Below are 9699 nucleotides of genomic sequence, written 5' to 3'. Positions count from 1 at the left end.
GCTATGATTTATCAAGTAAAGATGTAGTACAGAGAGATTCTCGCTGATATTGTATCATCGACACAAGATTTGAGATGAGAAAATAGAAACGGTTGTATATTTAGAGTGAATCGAATTATGATGTCACTTCTGAGGTATATTTATGTAATGACATTATTGGGAGATATAAATTGTAGAATGTTGGTGCTATTTACTTTTACGGATTTATGATGGCGATAAGTTGATAATTATTAGAGCATCATATTAATATTTCATATACACGATTTGGAATACGGAGATACTAAAGAAAATATAGGCAGAGATGATTTTTACACCTTTTTGATAAGATTGATTAAATTAGATCGAGGAAATTATTGCGGGCTTGCAAGGAGGACTATGATGTTTAGAGGTATGGACTAGTGATGACATGATTTTTTAAATTGATCTTTAAACCTTAACTGTAGACTGTCTTATATATGAAGATGAATAATTCGATTGTTTCTTGTTGAGGTTGAAAAAAAGAAATGGAAAAGATTTTGAGGTAGGATTTTTAGTGTGAATTGATGAACGATTGCAGAAATCGAGACTTTAGAATGTGAATGAGATTTACTCCAACAAGAAGAAGATGGAATTTCAATATGGTAAAAGTAAATATTGGAGAGTAGGCTCTAATGAATGATTGAAAGGAATATTTTAAATCTGAGTCGCTCAATTTGAATATTGGACAATAATTTATAGGCTTTAATTTCGAGGACGAAATTTCAATAAGGAGGGAAGATTGTAGCACCCCAGATTTAAAATCCTCATTTAAAGATATTAATTTGAAGATAATATTATTATAATATTTATATTAAGTAATGAGATTTGTTCTCGAAGAATTTATGGATTATATGAGTATTATAGGAATGAATTTTTATTTGAGATCATTACATCCTAAGGTTTAGGATAGATTATAGCTTGATAGTTTAGTTGATGAGTTTAAGAGATATGATGGTATAATGATACATTTTATACATTTGAAGGAAAGTTAACTTTGAGGAATAGCTGATTAGGTGTTAGCAAACGAAGAAGGGTGTGAGAATTTTTAGACGTGATTAGATATAATTTTAATAAGGATTGGGTCTAAGGTGGTGTTAATAATGCTCATCTCTTATTATATAGGACCGGACCCCTTCATGCTTAATGCACACCATTTTCTTTCTTTTCCTTTATTTATTCCACTATTTCCACACTCCCCTCTCTTTTTCCATGAAGCCCCACAAACTGTCTTTACTTCCTTCTTTTCTTCCTTACTTATTTTTCTACCAACACATCAACCCCTCTGTTCCTCCACTTTCCCCAACGCCACTTACTACCACTCATTATTCCTTTCAATTTTCTTCCTTCCTTCTTTTAGCACATGATTTGGACTTTTCTTTTCATTTTCTTGACTTCACCTACTTTCATTGCTTTATCACCTAACGAAGAGCAAGAAACGAGAAGATAGAGAGAGGGAGCCTTACAGATGTAAGAAAAAAGAAGACAGGGGGAGAGAGATGTTGCAATAGAGTGAGAGATGGACAGAGAAGCATGAGAAAAAAGAAAGTGGGTGAGATGCTGAGGGGGAGAAATAGAGATTGAGAAGATGGCCAAGAGAGAGATTTGCAAAATAGTAAAAATGGTTTATTCAAAGGTAAAATTCTTCTTCCTTTAGCTATGGGTATTTGATTTTAAGTTGAGTAATGGGTCTTAGATGAGAACCTTTTGATTTAATTAGGATGATACTGGGTGGTATCACTCTTGAGGATTTTGAATTAGTTTTGGGAGTTGATTCTCTATTTTTGGTGTGAGTTATAAGATGTTTTGGGTTGGATTTTAATGGGTTAACTTCCCTAAAGGAGTAGACTGGAGTACTTGATTTTGGTAATTCCTGGTTAGATTTCTTGAGGCTTAGCCGAATGGGTTGTTCTTGATTGCTATGTGTCAATTTCTGGATGAACCTGTAAGTGGTATTTTGGGGGTTTGATGTTTAAAGTTTGTTCTTAGTTGACAGTTGGGCAGTGGGGAGTTAATTGATTTTCGTGAATTGTTATTAATTTAGTTCTGAATAAACAGAATGGAACAACAAGATATTTTTTTCAAAATGATTAATTAGCAGTTTAAAGACTGCTCATAGCTTCAGTCTAGAAGTAAGTAAATTTACTACCCCTTCTAAAATTACTTCATGTCATGCTATTTATATATTCTTGTATTAAACTGTAAATAATTATTTTATTTACCATCATGGAAATATGTTGCATGCATGAAAAATTTCTAAATGAATTATTTAGAAAGCTTCTATTCCTTTTAAATGCTTTCTAAATATAGTAAGTTTATATTTGGAAAAGTTTCCATTTTAAGAAAAGAAACTTGAGAAATGATGATGATTATTAAAAAAAAAAATAAGAATGATGGTAAACCCTCCTACATGTTGCCCTAAGATCCATCAAGAGAAATACAAAGAGAAGTACAAGAGATGAGATAAATGTTTATAAAATGAGGGCACATATATGCAGGAGAGTATTTTTGGCTAGAAGATAAGTAAGAATGAGAGGAGTTCGGTACCAATACTCGTATGGAGGTAAAACCACTGAAGGAGGCTATGCAAGAAGGTGGTATTCCACCAACATGACCATTGAGTGCACCAATAAGAGTAAATTGATAGTCAGGCATGACTGAGACCACAGTTCAGTGCCATGGTCACAAGGACTCGTAACCCTCGTACAGAGGGGTAACGGTGTACAGGGGCCCTATTTTGAGATAATGACTAAAAATAAATGCATTCATGTTTTATAACGATGAATTATAATGACGTTTTATGATGATGTTTTATAATGATGAATTACGATGATTATCTATTGCTAGATGTAATAGTATGTATATACTACGGGAGATGCAACCATACATATATATATATATATTTGTTATTGGTTGTATATTTATTTGTGAAAACATTTTTCAAAACTGGGGAGAAGGAGTAAAACTATTTATGGTTGTGGATTTTGCTTACTGGACCCCCTTTGGGCTCATTCAATTTTATTCTTGTTCTTAGGTAAGGAGCAAGCTGGAATACAAGGTCGGAATGGGGGCAGAAATATATTATCCAATAATTTGTAATAAGCACTCTGATAGACCTTATAGATATTTGCAAAATTTTTGTTGTAAAAGAAGGAAAGTGGCAAACTCAGGCTTAACGGGCTAGGGATGTTACAGTTTTCCTCCAGGCCCTTTCCAGGCGATCGTGTTAGAGCCACCCTCCTCCCTGAGGAACTCTAACCAGGAGGACCCTTGTAGGTAGTTCTGGTGGCCTGCGCACGAGTTCCAGAAGAAGTAGAAGACGATGGAGAAAACTCTAGTACCCGGGAGCACCCAACTTCTGAAACCTCGGGGGAAGAAATTCGGCCTCTAGCCAAAGAAATAGGGACGCTAGAAGATTATCCCAACTCAGGCTCCCTTGGGGGCTTGAAGAACTCAACCACTGGTATGTCCAAGGCTGAGCCACAACAATCTCCCGGGTAGCATCTTCGAGTTCATAATCATCCGAAATATCAAAAAGTTTGGTCAATGGCGACACTTACAAGACACCTTTGGGAATCGATGGGCAACCGCCATCGGACAGTCCCTTAGTGGCTGCAATTTCCTCTAGGATGCCTGGTCTCTCCGAGGAAGCAAAAGAGGGGCAGGGAAAGGAATAGATGGTAGCGCTAAGTTGGGCCCTAAGGAATTCTCTCCTATCCTCGGGAACTTTGGATTTCTTCGAGGGTTCCTCCATTGGATCCTTGCCTTTATCAGCCTTGCGTTTGGAGCCGGAAACCCTAGATACACTAACAAAGGTAGAAGTATATAGTCGGCAACCGGAAGAAGTCCTGGGAGTCACTCGAACGGTATCTCTTGGGGAAGGAAGGACATAGAAGGACACTTGGTAGTATGGAGCATCTTCAAGGGTGGAACGGGAACCGCGGGAAGAAGAGCCTCAAAAGCAGAGGCCCTGACAACAGAAGTTGAAGTAGTATTTTTAGCCCTCATATTCTTCACCGTTGGTTTTGATGAGTGTCAAATATTGCATATTTGAGCACCTTAATTTACATTTGTTAATCTTTTAGCCGTGTTATAATCTAATGTTTTGTATTAGTTTTGTAGGTTGCTAAAGAAAAACTGTGAGTTTAAGGTGAAAAATACAAAGTTTGGAAGAAAGCACACTTTGAGAAGACGTAGATGATGTTGTTAAGTTTAACAAAATCAAGGAAATGATTAAATCAAAATTTATCTAATTGGAGTCGATCGGATTGGATTAAATTTCAGATTCCGCATATGTCTCAGTATTTTGACCATAACATTCCGTTCAAGTATCGGACTGAGGTGAAACCAGCGGCGTTTGAAAGCTAACTCACAATACTACAAATTATTTTGAAATAGGATCTTCTTAATTCTGACGTTTGCTATGCCAAAAGCATCCCGTAATATAAGAACGCAAATTTGGACGAATCTTATTCCGATTTGTACTAGGATTGCTTCCTAATTTGACTAGGAGATTGAAGTACGATTTTTTGGGATTCCTAGGGCTTCTAAGGGTTTGTTTGCTCCCTATAAATAGACCTCTAAGCTTCAAGAGAGAGGAGGAGGCTGCAAAGTATGAAATATCAAGAGTAGTTCTCCCTTTAGATTAGTTTTTCCGTTATTTTTTCATAGTCATGTGCAACTAAATTCTCAACTAAGGTTGAGGATGAAGCCTCATGAATGAAGAGCAACCTTGTTTTCGTGTAAGTTAATATTATATGATTTTATTGAGTTTTAATATTTCAATTGTTTTACGTCAAATCAATTATTGAGATGTGATGTACAAATTTAATTGTACTCGCAAGCGCACGAGTCATGTGCAATATAGCGTGTGTGCAAGTGCGAGGTCGATCCACAGGGAATTGTGTTTGTGAAATTTAATTTCTATCTAAATCAATTATATCTTAACCTAGTTCCGAATGATTTTGATTTTGAAAATAAACAAACATAAACTAAATAAAATAAAAATAATCAAAAGATAAACGACTAAGGTTTTAGAATTCACCTCACCAAATCAAAGCATACATTCTCATGTTTTCATTCATGCATCCGACAAGCAATTAAACCCTATATATGTTCTATTGTTTTTTTATAAACCACTTGAATTATTCGATGAATCCATCCGTTAAAGGAATCACAACGAATATTTAATTGAGATCAAATCATCCACTGTATCCATAGATCACAATGAATATTAGTGTCAATCCAATCATTCGATGTACCTCCAGACGAAACACAACAAATATCCAACGTTTTCACGATTTATAAACAACAATCAATCACAATTTTGTCACATAATTGAATTGAAATGAACATACATTACATTAAACGACGGATTTGTACGAACAAAACATAAAAATATAAAACTAATCAATGGCGAGGCTTCATCTTCAACCTTAGTTGAAGATTTAGCCTCTCACAACAAAAGAAATCATAAGGAAATTAAATTACTTCATTAAAATTAAAAAATTACAAAAGAATTCGAGTTCAAAGTGACAAAATGCACAGAAAACACGAAAAAGACAAAGAACGGCGCCCCTGGCGCGCCTCCGTATGTTTACAATGGAAAATAATGATATTTATAAGCTAATTTTAGGGTTTTAGCACTGCCAGGTCGGCTGAGTGCGTTCGATCTCACTCTAGGTGCGCTCGATCGCACTCGTGCAACATGTCTTTTGCTGCTCAGGGCGCGAGTGCGCTCGATCACACTAAACGTGTGCTCGAGCGTACTTCCATCCAGAATTAGTCTACTCTTATGAAATATGAATTTGTAGATCTTTAAGTTAGCTTTCCAATGACACCAAGATCGCCTCAATCCGAGCTATTAAACTCTAGATATAGTCTTTTTAGTGGGACTCATCGAGTGCGAATCATCGCTCGATTCCAATTTGCTGCCAATGCTCCATGAAGTGTCTTAAGCCTCAGAATTAATGAAATGAGTTGTAAATATCACCTTAAAGCCTCATTTCTTTCTTAACAACCTGCAAATCACTAAAACACCATAACTAACCAAAAAATCAGAAATTAACACAGCTAAGAGCTTAACAAATATAAGTTAAGGAGCTCAAATATACAATATTTGGTACTTATCAAGATGATTCTTGGATATCTGTTGTGATTTATGGATACATTTGATGATTTGAGATAGTTTTATTAAATTGATTACTTGGCTTTTTATTTATCAAAATATTGGATATTCATTGTGTTTCGTTCTACAGATATATGTGATGATTTAGTTTAAATTGGATATCTCTTGTGATTTACGGATATATCTGATAATTTAATTTAAACTAGATATCTTTTGTGATTTGTGCGAAAAAGGGATTCAGTGAATGATTTGATTAATCTTTGAAGCATAGTAGAACATACCTAAAATTTTTATTGTGAGAACTTCGGATGATATTGATGAACATGGAACATGTTGCTATGATTTGGTGAGTGTGGATTCCAAAACCATAGTACTTTATCTGTTGACTATTTTACTTTATTTAGTTTATGTTTTATCTTTTATTTGCAAAACCTCAAATCAAATCTTTTTTTCGGAACTAGGTTAGGATTTAATTAGTTTAGATATAATTTATTTTTCAAAAACACAATTCCCTGTGGGATCGACCTCGAACTTGTAATCCATTAACTATAAACGATTCGTGCACTTGCGAGTATATTAAAATTTTCACAACGATTTTCTTAGAGTTCACCCGAGGGGGTCCCCCCTTTAGAGGGTTTCTTTGGTTTCCCTCTCTTATTAAGAAGCCCCTTTCCCTCGGGAATCAGGTACTTCAGATAGGTTCAAAGGGCCTAGCTGGTAACGATAGCCATGAAATCCATTCGTGCGGCATTCTCGAGGAGTTGCAAAAATGCCAAAATCTTATCCACCCACTAATGTTACAAGGGGAGCAAAGCAGGACTATCCTTCCCTATTTTTCGAAAAACATATACAGTTATGGAATATGTAAAACGACAAAGACAACCTTCTAGAAAGAAAGAAAGCCAGATTTGCTTACATTCCATTTTCATGGGACCCCATTCCCGAGGAACCCCTTGATCGTCAAGCAGGATTTCCAAGGATGACGCCTTCCATTCGCCCGAGACAAAGAAGAACTGTTTGTTCCACTGCTTGTTATTCGAGAAGGTAGAAGTTAGAGTGATGAGATGATTCCTACCCTAAGCCGTGAAATTTACAACACCATCCCAGGAGTGAATCAGACGGTAGATAGCCAAAAATTTCGAGACCGTCATTCGACGACTGGAGAAGACGGTGGGCCACAACAAGTAAGAAGCAAAGAAAAACTGCCACCCATTGGGAATAATTTGAAAAGGTGCCAAATATAAATGGTAGAGCAGCATCCTCACCATTGTCGGGAAAGGCAATTTGGAACCTCGCAAGGAACATCCTTTCATAAACACAAATGTCCCCAGCATTGGGTCCAGTGATAGCACCGGAGTCAAGGTTAGTGAAATGAAGTTGAACTGATGGGGGGATGTCGTTGTTGTGTCAGAGCACCCTCTCGTCATTGGACATCAATCTTGACCAATGACTCATGGCGAAATCCAAGGTATAATGAGAGCCCTAGCCAGAGGAAGTGCTCTCATGGTGAGAAGGCTTAGCACCATGAGGAGGAGAAGACTGGCGAGCACGTTCGCCATAACCACGACGAACTTCATTGACAATGTTGAATTTACCAAAAGGGTTGGAGGCTGAAGACGTTTTTAGGGTAAGAAAAGAGAATGACGCAGAAACAACAATGGCGATGCAAAGAGATTCGGGAAGGCAAAGAGATTTGCGAAGGCAAGAGATTCAAGAAGGCAAGAAGATTCAAGAAGGTAGGAAGATCCAAGGAGGCTAGAGAGTATTTATAAAGGTGGCACGTCAGAACGCGAAACATTGCCTTAAATGGGTGCAATGATGAATCACCCCCAAATGCGTCTGTTGAACAATCCTTAAACGAAACACTTCGAGGGCCATAAGATTTAAGACACGGATCTAGCTGATCAGAGATAATGACTGGTCATTTGTTAGGAGATTGACATGTAAGGGAGAATTTGCAACGAACAACAACAAATGAAACAAAAGTGATGCAAACCCGAAGCCTTCAATAAAATTCCTCTTAGCCGAGTACCATGAGTAAGGGAATTGAGGGGGTAACTGTTGGGGAAATAAACTTCCCGTTCTAGCCCCGGTAAGCCAAAGGCCCATGACATGGAGATGAATCCATGGGCTAAGTCCTCATGAGTGTAATCCATGATTAATGAAGGTCCAGCTCACTAGAATCGATAGTGGGAAGAAGAAGATATCACCAATGCTAGGTCACCTAAGGATCGATCACCTGAGGCTGTCAAATTCCTTAATTGCCTCAGCGTTATCTTATTCCTATATTAGAACCCAATTGCAAGACTAACTCCCAATACTCAATGGTTGATTTCCATTGAGTTAAGGACTCCTTTCATGATTATCCAACATCGTGGGGATAGCGTCAAAGTTCGTATACAACCGCTACTCTCAATTAGAAGCAAGCTCTAAGGCATAGTTAAGGTCAAAGATTGAGTTCTAGTCCAAGTGAACCTATCAGCCTATAAATAGGTCAAACTCCAGGTATAAACGCACACTAAAATATATAGAGAAAATATATACACCTTTCTCAAAGAACTAACTTGAGTGTTGGAGGCAGATCTCAATCAACACAGGGCACTTTCTCTTCGTGTTTACTTTGTTATAACTTTTAGGTTTGATCTTGGACTGCGCGTTCACAGCGTGCTGGAAATTTTTCTAACAAAAATAATGAATTCAAACACATATCATTGATTCAAAGCTCTTTTATAATCAATGACAACATGCAACCATGCACTCCAAAATCAAGAACAATTTGTTTCATCTTTATGTGTTTCAATTCAAGAACTTGAATATAACTCAAAATTCTTCTTAAAACACATCCCAACGATTCATAACTAATTTTATTTTGATTGCAAACATGTTAGATACATTGTATAACATATTTCAGAATCAAAGACGAAAGATTACGAGGATCGTGCTCTACCTCTAATCACCAAATAAACAATATGGAACTAGGCCATTTTATAAAATAAAACATGGACCGCGGAATTTAAAAATCATCACAAACACAACACAAAATTTGTTTACGAAGTGAAAAACCCTTTGAACCAATCAAAGGTAAAAACTAGTCTAGGGCAGCCAAACCCGAGAAATCAGTATATGAAGAATTAGAGTTACAGGATAGACGATACTCACAACCCTAGAGGACCTATAGACATAGTAAGAGCCACAAGCTCCTAGCTTGTCACCATCCTGACCATCTTCATGGAGTGAATCTCTTCACCGACCCATCGGTAGACTTCTTTCACCAAGTAAGCAAGAAAAATCTTTGTGTAGAAGAACGAAAATGAACAACCAAACAATCAAGAGCAAAGGACAGCTCGAAGCTTTATCATGTCCTCTATTGAACAAACAATTCCTGAAACGCAGAGCTCGAAGAGAACTTTTGAGATTTACCTAGAGAAAAATCTCCTAAAAAGTTTGCAATGAATAGTGACAGGAAAATCCTTTTATAGGGAAGACATTTTACTCTTTTTGTCTTAACGGAACTCATTTCATAGATTTTTAGATCTGAAAAATCCACTTCTTAACGG

Source organism: Corylus avellana, chromosome ca8 (genome assembly GCF_901000735.1).
Source record: "Corylus avellana chromosome ca8, CavTom2PMs-1.0".
Lineage (NCBI taxonomy): Eukaryota > Viridiplantae > Streptophyta > Magnoliopsida > Fagales > Betulaceae > Corylus > Corylus avellana.
This window is presented reverse-complemented; position numbering follows the sequence as displayed.